This window comes from Lucilia cuprina, chromosome 2, assembly GCF_022045245.1.
Source record: "Lucilia cuprina isolate Lc7/37 chromosome 2, ASM2204524v1, whole genome shotgun sequence".
Taxonomy (NCBI): domain Eukaryota; kingdom Metazoa; phylum Arthropoda; class Insecta; order Diptera; family Calliphoridae; genus Lucilia; species Lucilia cuprina.
In genome coordinates this window covers 47,128,985-47,147,170 of record NC_060950.1, presented here as the reverse complement: position 1 = coordinate 47,147,170, position 18,186 = coordinate 47,128,985, and the positions used below count along the sequence as shown (strand labels likewise).

Genomic DNA, 18,186 nt, shown 5'->3' with positions numbered 1-18,186 from the left:
TGGACCGATACTCATAAAATTTTGTACATTTCGTTTATACAGAACCTGTTTATACAAAATTTCAGTGCAATACTCATATTTTAAATAAGAAAACTCTTAATTTTCTAAAGTTGATCTTATATCCTCATAACTTTCTGTAGACCGATTTTGGTTCATAAAAATCATGTTTTCATTAAATATCATCGCTGTACTCGCATTTTTATGTCAGTAATTAACATTAATGTAATTTTATAACGGTAGCTTATATGGGGTATTTGCAAAGGGCGACCTTATATGGGGGAAAGGTAATTTATGGGTCGATCCAAAAATTTGGTATAGAGTTTTTGGCTCTTAAGAAAGCTACGTGTGTCGCATTTCATCACTTCACTCGTATTTTTAAGACATTGTTGAGCGTTAAAGCCATTTCCTGAAGTGAACCCAATAGGGGAAGTAGGGTCAATAATGGACCTATCCACATAAATTTGATGAGCGTTAAAGTCATTTTCAGAATGGGTAGGGTCATTTATGGACCGCTCCTTAAAAAAATTATTAAAATTTTGGTTCGTAAGAATCTTACTTATACCTACTTTCATTGCTATACTCGAATTTTTAGGCCTGTAATGAGTGTAAAAGTCATTTTCAGAAGAGGACCTTATATGGGGAGTTTGTAATGCGCGTTTAAGTGAATTTCGGGAGGAGACCTTGTATGGGAGCTATGTCCAATTATGGACCGATCCTGAAAATTTTCTATGGACATAAGATTTTAATTTGTAAAATTTTGTAAAGAAAAGCTCATTTCCGGGAATATGAACTTGTGTAGAAACGAATGTATTACGATTTTTATGAAATTATCTTGTAAACGTGTGTAAAAAATGCTTATTTTTTCGGAGTTGTTTTAAATTTTGATTTATAACTTTCCCGATGTGAACCGATTTTTCTCAATTTTATTTTGGCTGAATTTTGTTATTTTCAATTGCTTCGTTTTAACGTGTTTTACACAGACAGACGGACGGCTAAATATACTAGAAATTTCATGAATATTTCTTGGTGTTATACAAGGAATGACAAACTTATATATACCCTCTATCAACACTGATAATGGTGGAGGCTATAAAAAAAGTTCAAAAAAATCTCTTCAGAATATGTGTAGATTTATCAAGTATAATTCGTAAGTCATCTTATATTTCACTTCAGAAAATGTTCAGGGTATTCTCCTTTATGTCTAAAGAATTATACAAGAATAAAATAAGTAAGAAATTAAGGCCAACCATATAATACCCTACACCTATTACATAAAGTAAAGTATGATCAAGTTTTCATAATAAAACATTTAAATTGAATTGTACCTTGCCTAAGATATACTTAAGCCATTTTCAATAGGCTTCGTCCCTGGAGCAATAGAAGATCATGTGCTAAATTTCATTGAATTATTGCGACCTGTAGTTTGATTACAAGGTTTACAAGCCCTATTCGGGGGTTTTTTCTGAAATAATGGACCAATGTTAACCATTTTCAATAGGATTCGTCTACGGTACCATAAAAGATCACGTGCAGAATTTCATTGAATTATCTCCAAAATTGCGACCTTTAGTTTGATTACAATGTTTACAAGTCCTATTTGGGGGTACAGTTGTATGTGGGCCAGGTGAAATAATGGACCGATCTTTACCATTTTCAATAAACTTCGTCCCTGGGGCAATAGAATACCGTGTACCAAATTTCATTGAATTATCTTCAAAATTGCGACCTGTAGTTTGATTACAAGGTTTACATGGAGGGACTAACGAACATAGCTAAATCGACTCAGAAAATGATTCTGAGCCGATTGGTATACTTTAAAATGGGTATAGGACCAATATTATTGTGCGTTACAAACATCAGCACAAACCCAATATAACCTCCCCACTAAAGTGATGTAGGGTATAATTAAGGATAACATTCACAGGTGCTACTCTCAAGTTTCCAAGTTCATTTACAAGAGGAAAATAACGACGTTTTACAGATTTTGCTCAAATTTGGTCATTTAGTAATAAATTATAAACTTTATTTTAAAACAATCGAAAGATATAAAACACAAAATTGTTTGAAAACTTTAAAGTTATAGCAAAATTAACGTGTCTCGTAGCACATGAATTCGAAATGTGACAAAAAAAATCCTTTTTTTATTTATTCTAAAAAACCATTTTGTTACTTAAAATATATCTATGTATATTTTCTAGGATATTGTCATTGAAAACTTGTTCTCAGATATGGTCAAAAAAGTTTGATTTTTTCATGGGAAGTTTCAAATCTAAAATTTCAGATTTTTTGAATATTTATATTTTATTAATACGGGCGTGGCTCCTCACCCACTTGAAATTTCAAAATAAATAGTGGCCTATTAAATATTTCCTGTATGGAATACGCTGTGAAAATTTCAAGAAAATCGGTTCAGCCATTTTGTAGTCTATAACGTTCAAACATACAAACAAACATTCATTTTTATACCCTTCACCTTCGTGAGAAGGGTATAAAAAAGGTGCATTTAAAAAAGCGCAAAGCAACCAATGCAAAAACAGGGAAACAGCACCATAAATGAACAAGGTGAAACAGTGATAGCTCCAGCAGAAACAGTAACAACAATTTCCACAAACGTCACACACTTCGGTGTCGTCTCACAATCAATCTACAATTGCAGATGCTGGAAGAAGAAAAGGAGCTACATAGGAAATACTTGGAGAATAGATATAGTATCCTTTCCCAAGGTGATGTAAGCCAGGCTTAAAATACCTTTTTAATATTTCTTCTTTCCAGCCCACAGCATCCCAAATTGCAGCCAGGCAGGTGATACCATAAGTGTAATCTAAAAGACTGGTTGCTATTTATCAGTAATTATAAAAACAGCACTGAGAAAGCGGGATATACAAATGGTAAAAACCTCATGCTGTTACAGTCGTGCCAAGGAGCTGGTAAAAAGCAAATTGCTAATTCCGTCTATGGTGAATGAAATTATTCAAACCTTTGAAATCTGTCGTCCAGAGCACATTCTAGACAGCATGATAGAGAAGGCAACAAAAATCCCTCCACTTAAAGACAGTCAACAATGGAGGCGTGTAATTTAGTGGCCCATTTAAATAATCCGGTGCTGATGAAAACTTTGATTGATAAGTTACCTAACAATCATAAGTTAAGTTGGCGATGCATGTAAAAGATGATTAGATTCCAGTCGAGAAGTCTTTTAGCGATTGGATATACAATATAGCAGCAGCCGCATGTCAAGTCGCGTCCCCAATAGGTGGCAAAAAGACCGCCTTATTCAGTGCATTAAATACAAAACTGAGTTCCAAGCCTTAATTTTGGTTGCCAAGTGGAATGTTGTAAAGTAAACAAACAAAGTTTCAGAATACTTCAATTCGAATACAATTCGTATTTATTGTAATAGTGGCTCTGTGGCGACGTTCGCATTTTTAGATGAGGGTGACTCTATTGGAGCAAAATCTTTTCAACCAATTGGGACAAGAACATTTGGAGCTACGCACAGTGGGGCAGAATGGAATTTTTTTGGAAATAAATCTGGCATTTCTAAACGGCTGATCCGATCGGGATAAAATTTGGCATGAGCTTAGCCAAGGAGTATTCGTTTAAGTTTTGAAGATGAACCCCGCAGATGCCCCAGGGACGGAGCTGTGGCGGCTCAAAGTAGGGTACCTACGACATGTAAAATTTTTAAACTTAAATACAAAGATTTTTTGTTTTGTTTTTCACCCAAATACAAAGATTTTTATATTTTCTGAAAGCGACGAGATCTTGAAAAAACATGCTTTGACATACTACTTATCTCATATAATATCCGAGTTATAGGCATTTAAAAATTTAGTGATACAAAATTTACCATACCTTGGTCGGCCTTTTTTTGAATACCGGGCGTAATTTTGGACCAAATGGACTCAATTTTTTCTTTTTAGTTAGACAACAAAATTTCCAATAATTTACAAGAAATTTCAGATCAATATCATTTACAGATCCAAAAATATACGTTTTTTAATTTAAAAATTCAAAAAATTTTAGATTTTTGCCGTTTTTTTGCCCAAAATGTGTCTTAACTCTTTTATTAATAAAATAAAATTTTCTTTAAGAACATATAACAATTTTATAGTTTTCTAAAAGATATCTTTACGCAGAACGCTTTGGCGTAAAAAACTTGTCCTATTTTTTGCAAATGTTGCCACTGCGTTCTTCCGAATATGACCTATTTTTTATCAAAACTTCAACTTTCGGGCGACATGTTCTAAAATCCCAAAGCATGCGATCAGAAAACTGAAAGCAGTTTTGGAAATCTCAATATGTTTTCTAATTACTCCAAAAGTATTTTCCCAGCCCTGAAAGAAATGTGGACCCTATGGACAAACATGTAAAAAATCCCATTTTTGGGATTTTCATTCCTATTTTTGGGAATTGCGGGATGCCCTTTGACCTTTTCAATTTTTTTTTTGAAATGACAAATTTAACAAGCGTTGAAGATTTCATTGAGTTTTGTTCATAAATAAAGATTTTGTCATATATTACATATTTGTTAAATTTCTAAAACTATGATTTATATCAAAATTTTAATAGGGTCGCAGCTAGCTACAACAATTTAGTCCATATTTATCCCTTAATATCTTTTTTTAGTTAGATATGGAAATTCTCGACCCTTTACAAAAAATTTCAAGCCAATATCTCAATTACATTCAAAATATGTTCATTTAAACCTGTGTCCTTTAATTTCATCTTTTTCATATTTTAGTATTAAATATGACAGAACATGTTTAAATCTTATATTTACCTAATTTCTATTTGTTTGCTTATCCTTATAATTGAAAGGTTCTATTATGCTTAAATTTTCAGAAATTTATAACTATTTTTTACCTAATTTTTTTGTAGGTAAAAATATACAGGTAATGATAATTTCGATTCATTCACTAATAAGAAATATCAATGACTGAATTATATAAGTAGTAATATAGTCCTAAATGTTAATAGGTAGACAGTTCGTAATTTTTTACTTTGGAATACCTGTATCGGAAATGACAAGAATTGGTATATAAGTAAACTTCTCAGATTTAAAGTACCATATTTAATAAATCTACAATGAAGATTACATTAAAGTACGAAGAGTTGTAAGAAAAAATTGAAGACATTTCAAATTATATAAAAAATTGAAAACTTTTTGATGTAAAAAGTAAGTCAGTGGATAGAAATCAATAGAAATTTCCATTAAAATTTTGTAGTTGGATGGAAACTACTACGGAAATCTCAATTTACAACACATCAGCAGGAGCGCCTTGCAAGTCATACGAAGACTTATGTTCAAGGTCAAAAAAAGAGGGTCACACAAAAACTTTTTTCAATCTCAAATGAGGAAATTGCTGATACATTTAACGAAATGCTGAAAAAGGAAAACCAACCTATGGATGCCGTACATATTGCAACTATTTTTCCTAATGCATCACCAAAACGACTTAAGCGAATTGTGGAAAGTATACCAACTCCAACATCACAATCAAATTTTACTGAAGAGGAAGCAATAGCGCTTATGTTGGAACTGGGTCTCAGTCGAAATAAGTACCAAATGAAAAAGGACACAATATATTACCATCATACAAGGCGATCCAGGAAAAAAAAACAAACTACCTTCACCTATTGCTGTTAATGATGTGGAAGCTTGTATTGATATATCATCTTTGCTCGAAAACACAGCATCAAGAATTGTGTCAGACTTTTCAGAAGACCAATTAAGGAAAATTCATAACTGTGATGTTGTCTTAATGTGTAAGTGGGGATGTGACGGTTTATCAGCACTTCCAGACATTAGCAGACTACAAAAGTGTATTTATGTCATCATTAGTGCCATAACGAATTCGTTCTTATTCCCTTAATCCATCATCGTCAAGCATCGGAAATTCATTTGAAGATATATGGATCAATACAACTCCGGGTTCAAAAAATTTTTGTAGACCCATTGGATTTGAATATATAAAGGAGTCAAAGAAAACAACAAAAGATTTAGTGGAATATTTAAAAGATGAAATAAATGCACTGGAGCCCATTTGCATAAAAATAAAGGAATTCTCTATTAACGTATCATATCAGCTAAGCTTAACAATGATTGATGGAAAGGTCAGCAATGCCATAACAGAAACTTCTTCCTTCTGGAGATGCTCAATATGTAATGAGAAAAAGTCGCAATTCTCAAATATAAACAAAAGCAGAAGTATTAATGAAGAAGTCCTGTCTTTCGGAATTTCACCACTTCATGCCAGAATACGATTTTTGGATTACTTTTTACACATAGCATACGACCTCAAATATAGAAGTGTGCCAGAGAATCTTACTAAATCAACAAAAAATAATGAAGAATTGAAAGAACTGAGAGCTGCGGAAAAAAGCAGAATCCAAGAAGAATTTAAAGTTCAGATGGGATTAAACATCGACAAACCACTTCCAAGTTGCGGTAGTACAAATGACGGTAATACGGCGAGAAGGTTTTTCGTGATTTTGAAATTACTTCAAAAATAACTGGAATCGACAAGGAGTTGCTTCGAAGAGTTAACACTATTTTAATGGCACTGAATAGTAAACATAAAATTAATGGAAATCGATTTGGGGAATATACATCTGAAATTTCTAAATTACTTGTATCTCTGTATCCATGGAGGGAACTAACACCAACAGTACACAAAGTATTGTGTCATGGTCAAATAATAATTGAATCGAATATTCTTCCACTTGGAGAGTTAACAGAAGAAGCCCAGGAAGCGAGGAATCGAGATTTTAAGCATGTTCAACTTTTCAGCTCAAGAAAATGCTCCAGGCAATCACAGAATGAAGATATTTTTAATAGTTTACTTCTATCTTCTGATCCTGTTCTTTCAACTATGCGAAAAAGATGGATTTGTTATGAAACTCTATCATCTCAAAACGAGGAAGATTTAAAGGACTTATATTACCTTCTGGATATGTATACCGATATGACAGATTATTTTATAGAAAATAAGTAGTGTTAGGAATTAACTATATAAGTAGGTTGTAAGAATTAATTGTATTATGTTTAAGATAAACAGTTCAAATAAAAAAGCTATTATACTAACTGATGATATTGTATTAAATTGTGTTTTATATTTCGGTGGGCGGGAAAGGTGGTTTGTGTGGGTGATTTAGGTGTTGTTGTGCGTGGCTCATAATAAAATTATATTTTTTATTGTATATACAATGTTATAGTCTTTAATAAAATAATTAACTAAATAATTTTTAAAAATTGTCCAAATATTTTATTCAACACCAAATGTATGTTCTGTCATACTTAATACTAAAATATGAAAAAGATGAAATTAAAGGACACAGGTTTAAATGAACATATTTTTGAATGTAATTGAGATATTGGCTTGAAATTTTTTGTAAAGGGTCGAGAATTTCCATATCTAACTAAAAAAGATATTAAGGGATAAATATGGACTAAATTGTTGTAGCTATCTGCGACCCTATTAAAATTTTGATATAAATCATAGTTTTAGAAATTTAACAAATATGTAATATATGACAAAATCTTTATTTATGAACAAAACTCAATGAAATCTTCAACGCTTGTTAAATTTGTCATTTCAAATAAGAAAATGCAAAAAAAAAATTGAAAAGGTCAAAGGGCATCCCGCAATTCCCAAAAATAGGAATGAAAATCCCAAAAATGGGATTTTTTACATTTTTGCCCATAGGGTCCACATTTCTTTCAGGGCTGGGAAAATACTTTTGGAGTAAATAGAAAACATATTGAGGTTTCCAAAACTGCTTTCAGTTTTCTGATCCCAGCTTTGGGATTTTAGAACATGTCGCCCAAAGTTGAAGTTTTGATAAAAAAAATAGGTCATATTCGGAAGGACGCAGTGGCAACATTTTCAAAAAATAGTTTTTTACGCCAAAGCGTTCTGCGTAAAGATACCTTTCAGAAAACTATAAAATTGTTATATATTCTTAAAGAAAATTTTATTTTATTAATAAAAGAGTTAAGACACATTTTGGGCAAAAAAACGGCAAAAATCTAAAATTTTTTGAATTTTTAAATTAAAAAACGTATATTTTTGGATCTGTAAATGATATTGATCTGTATATTATTGGAAATTTTGTTGTCTAACTAACAAGAAGAGACTGAGTCCATTTGGTCCAAAATTACGCCCGGTATTCAAAAAAAAGGCGGACCAAAGTATGGTAAATTTTGTATCACTAAATTTTTAAATGCCTATAACTCGAATATTATAAGAGATAAGTAGTATGTCCAAGCATGTTTTTTCAAGATTCGTCGAGCGCTTTCAGAAAATATAAAAATCTTTGTATTTGGGTGAAAAACAAAACAAAAAATCTTTGTATTTGAGTTTAAAAATTTTACATGTCGTAGGTACCCTACTTTGAGCCGCCACAGCTCCGTCCCTGGGGCATCTGCGGGGTTCATCTTCAAAACTTAAACTCGAATACTCCTTGGCTACGCTCATGCCTAATTTTATCCCGATCGGATCAGCCGTTTGGATATGCCAGATTTATTTCCAAAAAATTTCCATTCTGCCCCACTGTGCTACGGTGGGCATGTGATACGACCCGATCTGAAAACAACTCTGTCAAAAATAACATAGTGTGTCCGGCTCTAAAAGCGACAATAGGTTCACACTTTATGATGTCCATACAATGAATAATCTTGGTCTGCCCATAAAGTCTTTCAATTTTGTGGATATAGTTGGAGACCACAAATATCTTAAAAAATTACCAATACAGTCGTACTCAAATTTCAAACCGATTGGGCTCAACAATTGGAGAATACCAGTTCCTTTAAAAATTAGAGAAGGTGCACGCGATCAACCAATTGCAACAAAGACCCACCTAGGGTGGATCTTACAAGAAAGTGGAACATATTTAATAAGTATTCCATCCCTCAATATACACACATGTGAGTGAATCGGAATAGGGTTTTACACAATGAAGTAATATTTTGGGCTCGTGCACCCCATGAAATAAATATTTTGTCGCTCAAAAATAACAAGGCAATGGAAATATTTGAAGTCGGTTTACTCTGGAATGATGCGATCACACAATTCCAGAAAGTTATAAAGTTGCTCGCGTCACCTAACGTGTCTGCTAGAGTATTCAAACGATTAATCGTCGTTCAGTTAATCGATTAATTTTTGACGATTAATCGTTCGAATAAATGAAAATTGTCAAATTTCAAATAACGAATAATCCGAATAATTTCTATCAATTAACCGATTAAGAAAAACTCACTCTTTAGCAGTAAAATTACTATATATTTTCTACAAATTTAATATTTTTATAATAAATTTTTTTCTTTTCTTAATTTCTTAATTAATTTTCTATAATAAAGAAAATATATTTAATGATTTTTAAAAAGAAATCATGGAAATAATTATATCGCTTTTATTTTCACAACCAATTTTTTGGGAACATAGTTTTGTTCTTAAGTATTTCTAATAAGTTTTCAGCAACAGTTATAGTTGAACTAGTGTTTAATGGAACGTATGAATTTTAGAACTCGTTGAAAATCTTAAAAACAGTAATGTCTTTATATAGAAAAGCATATCACATAAACAGGCATAATTTCTAGTATTTCATAAAAAACTAAACAAAGAATTGAAGTGAAAATAATATTTTTGTTTATAAACCGTGAAAAAGTTATTTTCAAACATGAAAAAATCTATACGTACAGGAAACTGTGAACCATTAGTATTAGCTCTGTGTACTAAATTTTTCATAATCAGCTCTTATGCTCCTGTAAAAGGACTTTAAAGTTTAAAAGACATCCAATTTCAAAAGAATTTATATTAAAAAGTTGGTATTAATATTAATTTCAAATGAAGCTGAGTTCCTCTGCTTTGAAATAATATAATTTATTTCAAATCATCAAGATCACCAAGAAAGAATTGGAAATCTTAAAGAAAATTTGTCACAAAAAAGTAGTTAAAAGTTTTTGAGTCGAAAATGAAACCTTTTTATATTTAATTTCTTTTTTGTTTTTTTCTCTAAGTGAGACACTAAATACCCTAGTGTCGACAGAAGAAGTTTAAAAATGATCCCCAATTACAGCAGACAATGCAAGCGGAGGTCGATAAACATATTTGTAAAGGTTACGCCCGAAAAGTATCCGAGTAAGAAATGCCTTCAAATGTAGGTCGCATATGGTATTTACCAATTTTCGTTGCTTTAAATACGAACAAACCTGGTAAAGTTCGTCTAGTCTGGGATGCAGCTGCAAAATCGCACAACAAGTCTTTGAATGACTATTTAATTGGTGGTCCTGATTTACTTACGTCACTTTTCAACATTTTAATCGACTTCCCTGTAAAACAAGTAGCAATTTGCGGTGATATTGCAGAAATGTTTCACCGTGTCAATGTTAATGATGAAGTTATGCATTCTCAGCGATTTTTGTAGTTCGAAAATGAAGACATATGTGCTTATGTAATGAAAGCCCTGACCTTCGGTATAATAGAAATAGAAACGCAGACTATTTTTGAAATGAGTATCCCCGAGCTGTGAAAGCTATACAATGTTACCATTACATGGACGATTTTATTGATAGTGTAGACACAGAAGACGAAGCCAAGGAGCTAGTGGTTCATGTTTGATTGATTCACTCTTCTGGTGGATTTCATATGATAAACTGGGTTACCAATTCTGTAGAAGTACGACAACACCTTTCAGATGATGGTTCAGCAACTCAAACCTGGTTTAAAACAATAGAAAATATTATTCGTACGTATGGAATCTAATTATGACATTTTCCAATATAATTCTAGATTCGTGTTACAGCTCTATGTGGTCCCAGCTAAAAGAGAAGTTCTTCAAGTTCTAATGTGTATCTTCGATTCACTATTGGTCTGAAAATGCTTCTTCATGATATATGGCGGTCAAAAATAAAATGGGACGACGAATTGAATGAAGATCTTTTTCCGAAATGGTCCTCATGGTTGTCCAATGTGACTAAAATATCATCATCATCCCTCGATGCTACTCTAAGATCTTAAAAGTTATGAAAAATATCCTACTACATACATTTGTAGACGCCGCTGAATCCAGTATAACTATAATAAAGAAGACATAACAAATCATTTACCGGTTATTGACAAATCAATCGGATTCACAATTGACGTGGAATATTTCTCAAATACTTTATATGGCCCTCCCACATAACATATAAAGCTCAATGCAGTAAACCACCAAATGGTATTCGTTTCTAATACATACAAAGATCTAATACATACTGGCTCAAGCCAGTGAATTTTTAGAAGAAATTTGGAGTCTACTAAGCAATTAAATGTTTTCTAGATGAAAATGAAATATTTTACCAAATAGCTTTTACATAACTTTTTTGTTGGTCCGAAATTACTATGAAAATTTTCATCATTGTCTTCACGAAGCTACGATTTGCACAATTAAAACCAGATTTTATATTCCTAAATTGAGAACAATTTATAAGATTGTGCCAGCTAAATGTCAACGATGTAAGAACCAATCAGTCGTACCCAACCACCACTAATGGCCTAGTTACCAGCAGCTAGACTTGGAAGCTTCGAACGTCTCTTTACCTACGTCGGTATAGACTTTTTTGGACCATTATATGTTGCTGTAGGCAGGCGTAGAGAAAAAAGGTATTCTATTTACGTATTTGACAATTCGATCCATTCATATTGAGGTCGCTCACAGTCTTGACACAAGTTAATGTATCATGTGTATTCAAAATTTTATTAGTCGCCTTGGCTCTCCAAAACAACTGTTAAAAGAGTTCTTCGTGAAGAGAAACAAGACATCGACTTAAAACAAGTATTCCATAGACACGACGAAATAAACTGGAGATTTAATCCACCAACAGCACCGCTTATGGGCGGCACATGGGAACGCTTAGTGGGTACGATTAAAACCATTCTTTATGCCATCAGTTTTATGGGCTTCAAAGTAGTGCTGACGAAGTTGTCTGCATATGCGACAACAATAAGTAAACTAATGGAATCAGCCCTCAGCGTTCTACTATCATGGGCCAAGGAAAACGGTCGGGGTGTCAACCCGGCCAAAACTGAACTGGTTATTTTCACAAGGAGGTACAAAATACCAGAATTCAGACCTACGAGTTTGAATTATACTATTCTTAACAACTCAAGCGAAGCCAAATATCTTGGCGTAATTTTAGACTCTAAGCTCACGCGAAAACGTAATACTGAGAGTCGAATGAAGAAGGCATTTATGGCCTTCTATATATATAAGAAAATTTTTAAGAAAAGAAAGGGGTCTTAAACCATACATTGTGCCCTGAATGTACATCGCGGTTATAAAACCTATTCTGATCTACGGAGCTCTTGTTTGGTGGAGACCGGTGGATACCAAGACTTATCTCTCCATTCTATACAAGTTTGAGCTCCACACCTCAGGGTAGTCCGGAAATGAGGCTAAATATGACCAATATAATATATAGATAAAGTGTTTTTTGCTAAATCTGTTCTACGACCTAAACAGTCGAATGGATTGAAGCACGGCCGCATTGGTCTTGGCACCATCCTACAAAAGATAGGCAGGTCAATCATGGGGAAGAAACACACTATATTATATCTACCATGAATTTTAAAAGGTCATTCCAGACCACAATACCGACAAGGGATGATTGGGTCGCACAGTGGGGCAGAATGAATTTTTTTTGGAAATAAATCTGGCATTTCTAAACGGCTGATCCGATCGGGATAAAATTTGGCGTGAGCGTAGCCAAGGAGTATTCGAGTTTTGAAGATGAACCCCGCAGATGCCCCAGGGACGGACCTGTGGCGGCTCAAAGTAGGGTACCTACGACATGTAAAATTTTTAAACTAGTGCCATTTTTTGTTTTTCACCCAAATACAAAAATTTTTATATTTTCTGAAAGCGCTCGACGAATCTTGAAAAAACATGCTTGGACATACTACTTATCTCTTATAATATTCGAGTTATAGGCATTTAAAAATTTAGTGATACAAAATTTACCATACCTTGGTCCGCCTTTCTTTGAACACCGGGCGAAATTTTGGACCAAATGGACTCAGTCTCTTCTTGTTAGTTAGACAACAAAATTTCCAATAATATACAAAAAATTTCAGATCAATATCATTTACCGATCCAAAAATATACGTTTTTTAATTTAAAAATTCAAAAAATTTTAGATTTTTGCCGTTTGATTGCCCAAAATGTGTCTTAACTCTTTTATTAATAAAATAAAATTTTCTTTAAGAACATATAACAATTTTATAGTTTTCTAAAAGGTATCTTTACGCAGAACGCTTTGGCGTAAAAAGCTTGTTCTTTTTTTTGGAAATTTTGCCATTACGTCCTTCCGAATATGACCTATTTTTATCAAAACTTCAACTTGGGGGACATGTTCTAAAATCCCAAAGCTGGGACCAGAAAACTGAAAGCAGTTTTGGAAACCTCAATATGTTTTCTATTTACTCCAAAAGTATTTTCCCAGCCCTGAAAGAAATGTGGACCCTATGGGCAAAAATGTAAAAAATCCCATTTTTGGGATTTTCATTCCTATTTTTGGGAATTGCGAGATGCCCTTTGACCTTTTCAATTTTTTTTCTTATTTGAAATGACAAATTTAACAAGCGTTGAAGATTTCCTTGAGTTTTGTTCATAAATAAAGATTTTGTCATATATTACATATTTGTTAAATTTCTAAAACTATGATTTATATCAAAATTTTAATAGGGTCGCAGATAGCTACAACAATTTAGTCCATATTTATCCCTTAATATTTTTTTTAGTTAGATATGGAAATTCTCGACTCTTTTCAAAAAATTTCAAGCCAATATCTCAATTACATTCAAAAATATGTTCATTTAAACCTGTGTCCTTTAATTTCATCTTTTTCATATTTTAGTATTAAGTATGACAGAACATACATTTGGTGTTGAATAAAATATTTGGACAATTTTTAAAAATTATTGAGTTAATTATTTTATTAAAGACTATAACATTGTATATACAATAAAAAAATATAATTTTATTATGAGCCACGCACAACAACACCTAAATCACCCCACACAAACCACCTTTCCCGCCCACCGAAATATGAAACACAATTTAATACAATATCATCAGTTAGTATAATAGCTTTTTTATTTGAACTGTTTATCTTAAACATAATACAAATAATACTTACAACCTACTTATATAGTTAATTCCTAACACTACCTATTTTCTATAAAATAATCTGTCATATCGGTATACATATCCAAAAGGTAATATAAGTCCTTTAAATCTTCCTCGTTTTGAGATGATAGAGTTTCATAACAAATCTATCTTTTCGCATAGTTGAAAGAACAGGATCAGAAGATAGAAGTAAACCATTAAAAATATCTTCATTCTGTGATTGCCTGGAGCATTTTCTTGAGCTGAAAAGTTGAACATGCTTAAAATCTCGATTCCTCGCTTCCAGGTCTTCTTCTTTTAACTCTCCAAGTGGAAGAATATTCGATTCAATTATTATTCGACCATGACACAATACTTTGTGTACTGTTGGTGTTAGTTCCCTCCATGGATACAGAGATACAAGTAATTTAGAAATTTCAGATGTATATTCCCCAAATCGATTTCCATTAATTTTATGTTTACTATTTAGTGCCATTAAAATAGTGTTAACTCTTCGAAGCAACTTTTGTCGATTCCAGTTATTTTGGAAGTAATTTCAAAATCACGAAAAAACCTTCTCGCCGTATTACCGTCATTTGTACTACCGCAACTTTGAAGTGGTTTGTCGCTGTTTAATCCCATCTGAACTTTAAATTCTTCTTGGATTCTGCTTTTTTCCGCAGCCTTCAGTTCTTTCAATTCTTCATTTTTTTGTTGATTTAGTAAGATTCTCTGGCACACTTCTATATTTGAGGTCGTATGCTATGTGTAAAAAGTAATCCAAAAATCGTATTCTGGCATGAAGTGGTGAAATTCCGAAAGACAGGACTTCTTTATTAATACTTCTGCTTTTGTTTATTTTTGAAAATTGCGACTTTTTCTCATTACATATTGAGCATCTCCAGAAGGAAGAAGTTTCTGTTATGGCATTGCTGACCTTTCCATCAATCATTGTTAAGCTTAGCTGATATAATACGTTAATAGAGAATTCCTTTATTTTTATGCAAATGGGCTCCAGTGCATTTATTTCATCTCTTAAATATTCCACTAAATCTTTTGTTGTTTTCTTTGACTCCTTTATATATTCAAATCCAATGGGTCAACAAAAATTTTTTGAACCCGGAGTTGTATTGATCCATATATTTTCAAATGAATTTCCGATGCTTGACGATGATGGATTAAGGGAATATGAACGAATTCGTAATGGCACTAACGATGAAATAAATACACTTTTGTAGTCTGCTAATGTCCGACTTCCACAAGCTTGTTTGTATTCTGGAAGTGCTAATAAACCGTCACATCCCCACTTACACATTAAGACAACATCACAGTTATGAATTTTCCTTAGTTGGTCTTCTGAAAAGTCTGACACAATTCTTGATGCTGTGTTTTCGAGCAAAGATGATATATCAATACAAGCTTCCACATCATTAACAGCAATAGGTGATGGTAGGATAGTTTGTTTTTTTCCTGGATCGCATTGTATGATGGTAATATATTGTGTCCTTTTTCATGCAGAGCTTTCCTTACAACATAAGCGCTATTGCTTCCTCTTCAGTAAAATTTGATTGTGATGTTGGAGTTGGTATACTTTCCACAATTCGCTTATGTCATTTTGGTGATGCATTAGGAAGAATAGTTGCAATATGTACGGCATCCATAGGTTGGTTTCAGCATTTCATTAAATGTTTCAGCAATTTCCTCATTTGAGATTTTTTTTTTGACCATGAACGTAAGTCTTCGTATGACTTGCAAGGCTCTCCTGCTAATGTGTTGTAAGTTGAGATTTCCGTCCATCTAATTACAAAATTTTAGTCGAAATTTCCTTTGATTTCCATCCACAGACTTACTTTTTACATAAAAAAGTTTTAAAAAGTTTTCAATTTTTGATATGCCTGTTTTGTCTACTTTTCTACTATATGTAGTTGTTATACAATTTGAAATGTCTTCAATTCTTTCTGGCCCTTTTGAAGAAACACTCCATAAAACGGAACACAACTCTTCGTACTTTAATGTAATCTTCATTGTAGATTTATTAAATATGGTACTTAAAATCTGATAAGTTTACTTATATACCAATTCTTGTCATTTCCGATACAGGTATTCCAAAAATATAAGATTTAAACATGTTCTGTCATATTTAATACTAAAATATGAAAAATATGAAGTTAAAGGATACAGGTTTAAATGAACATATTAAAATTTTGATATAAATCATAGTTTTAGAAATTTAACAAATATGAAATATATGACAAAATCTTTATTTATGAACAAAACTCAATGAAATCTTCAACGCTTGTTAAATTTGTCATTTCAACTAAGAAAATGCAAAAAAAAAAATTGAAAAGGTCAAAGGGCATCCCGCAATTCCCAAAAATAGGAATGAAAATCCCAAAAATGGGATTTTTTACATTTTTGCCCATACTTTTGGAGTAAATAGAAAACATATTGAGGTTTCCAAAACTGCTTTCAGTTTTCTGATCCCAGCTTTGGGATTTTAGAACATGTCCCCCAAGTTGAAGTTTTGATAAAAAATAGGTCGTATTTGGAAGGACGCAGTGGAAACATTTTCAAAAAATAGGACAAGTTTTTTACGCCAAAGCGTTCTGCGTAAAGATACCTTTTAGAAAACTATAAAATTGTTATATGTTCTTAAAGAAAATTTTATTTTATTAATAAAAGAGTTAAGACACATTTTGGGCAAAAATCTAAAATTTTTTGAATTTTTAAATTAAAAAAGGTATATTTTTGGATCTGTAAATGATACTGATCTGAAATTTTTTGTCTGGTATTCAAAAAAAGGCGGACCAAGGTATGGTAAATTTTGTATCACTAAATTTTTTAATGCCTATAACTCGGATATTATAAGAGATAAGTAGTATGTCCAAGCATGTTTTTTCAAGATTCGCTTTCAGCGCTTTCGCGCTTTCAGAAAATATAAAAATCTTTGTATTTGGGCACGAGTTTAAAAATTTTACATGTCGCAGGTACCCTACTTTGAGCCGCCACAGCTCCGTCCCTGGGGCATACTCCTTGGCTACGCTCATGCCAATTTTATCCCGATCGGATCAGCCGTTTAGAAATGCCAGATTTATTTCCAAAAAATTTCCATTCTGCCCCACTGTGGGTCGCGAACACTGTACTAAGGGACGACGTGATCTCAATCTATCCTGATGGTTTAAGACAGAAAGATTCATGGGATCGGGAATCTTTGCCGAAAAACAAAATCTTCTGCTGTCTCTTCGACTACCTGATACCTGCACGGTTCTTCAAGCAAAGATATATGCCATACATTGAACAGCTCTTTTCCAATATCTAGATAATATCTTTTCCAATATCACTCAATTCGTTACTTAATTAGGATATTTATACTAAATTTGGCACACATATTACTTTTGTATACAGAAATCGTAGGATTTTTTTCTGATCGTTCTCTTCAGAAAAGCACTTAGAGGCATATAACACATTACCAAATTATGATATCCAAACAAAATTTGGCACAAATATTACTTTTATATACAGAAAAGATACTGTAAATTTCTGTAACAATCATCCATACTACATCAAATCCGAAGAAATACACCTAAGCCACAACGGGCCTGACAGAATTATTTTTCGGTATTCAGAAACTCAGTTCCCTGAACGTATTTCCAATCGGTGTTAGTCAGGAATGTTATTGCCGGAATAACATCACTAACAAAATACTTGGATCTAACTTCAACGAATGCCTGACACTGGCAAAGATAGTGCTCTAGAGTTTCACTGTCCTCTCTGCATGCTCTACATACGTCTGAATCCACACGTCCAATTTTGCATAAATGTGCTCGTAATCCTGCGTGTCCACTCAGAATACGTACTATAATACTAACTTCAGACTTGCTCATTTTGAGGATTTTTCGACTTGCTCTTATCAGGGTTACCCCATAGGATTTTCGTGGTTCTATCTACTGTTGCAGTATTCCAAGAAGTCTTATGGATTTCCCTCACCCATATTTTTAGTTCAGCTTTTGTTGCGTCGAATGGTTTTGCTATTGTCAG

The 18,186-nt window shown here is 32.7% G+C and overlaps 1 protein-coding gene across 1 annotated transcript in view; it reads left to right on the top strand.

Annotated features, from left to right (window-relative positions):
- Nucleotides 1–18,186, top strand: part of LOC111688633 (cyclin-dependent kinase 5 activator 1) — a 173,955-nt gene that overhangs the window by 85,882 nt on the left and 69,887 nt on the right. The gene's annotated exons all lie outside the window — the stretch shown is intronic.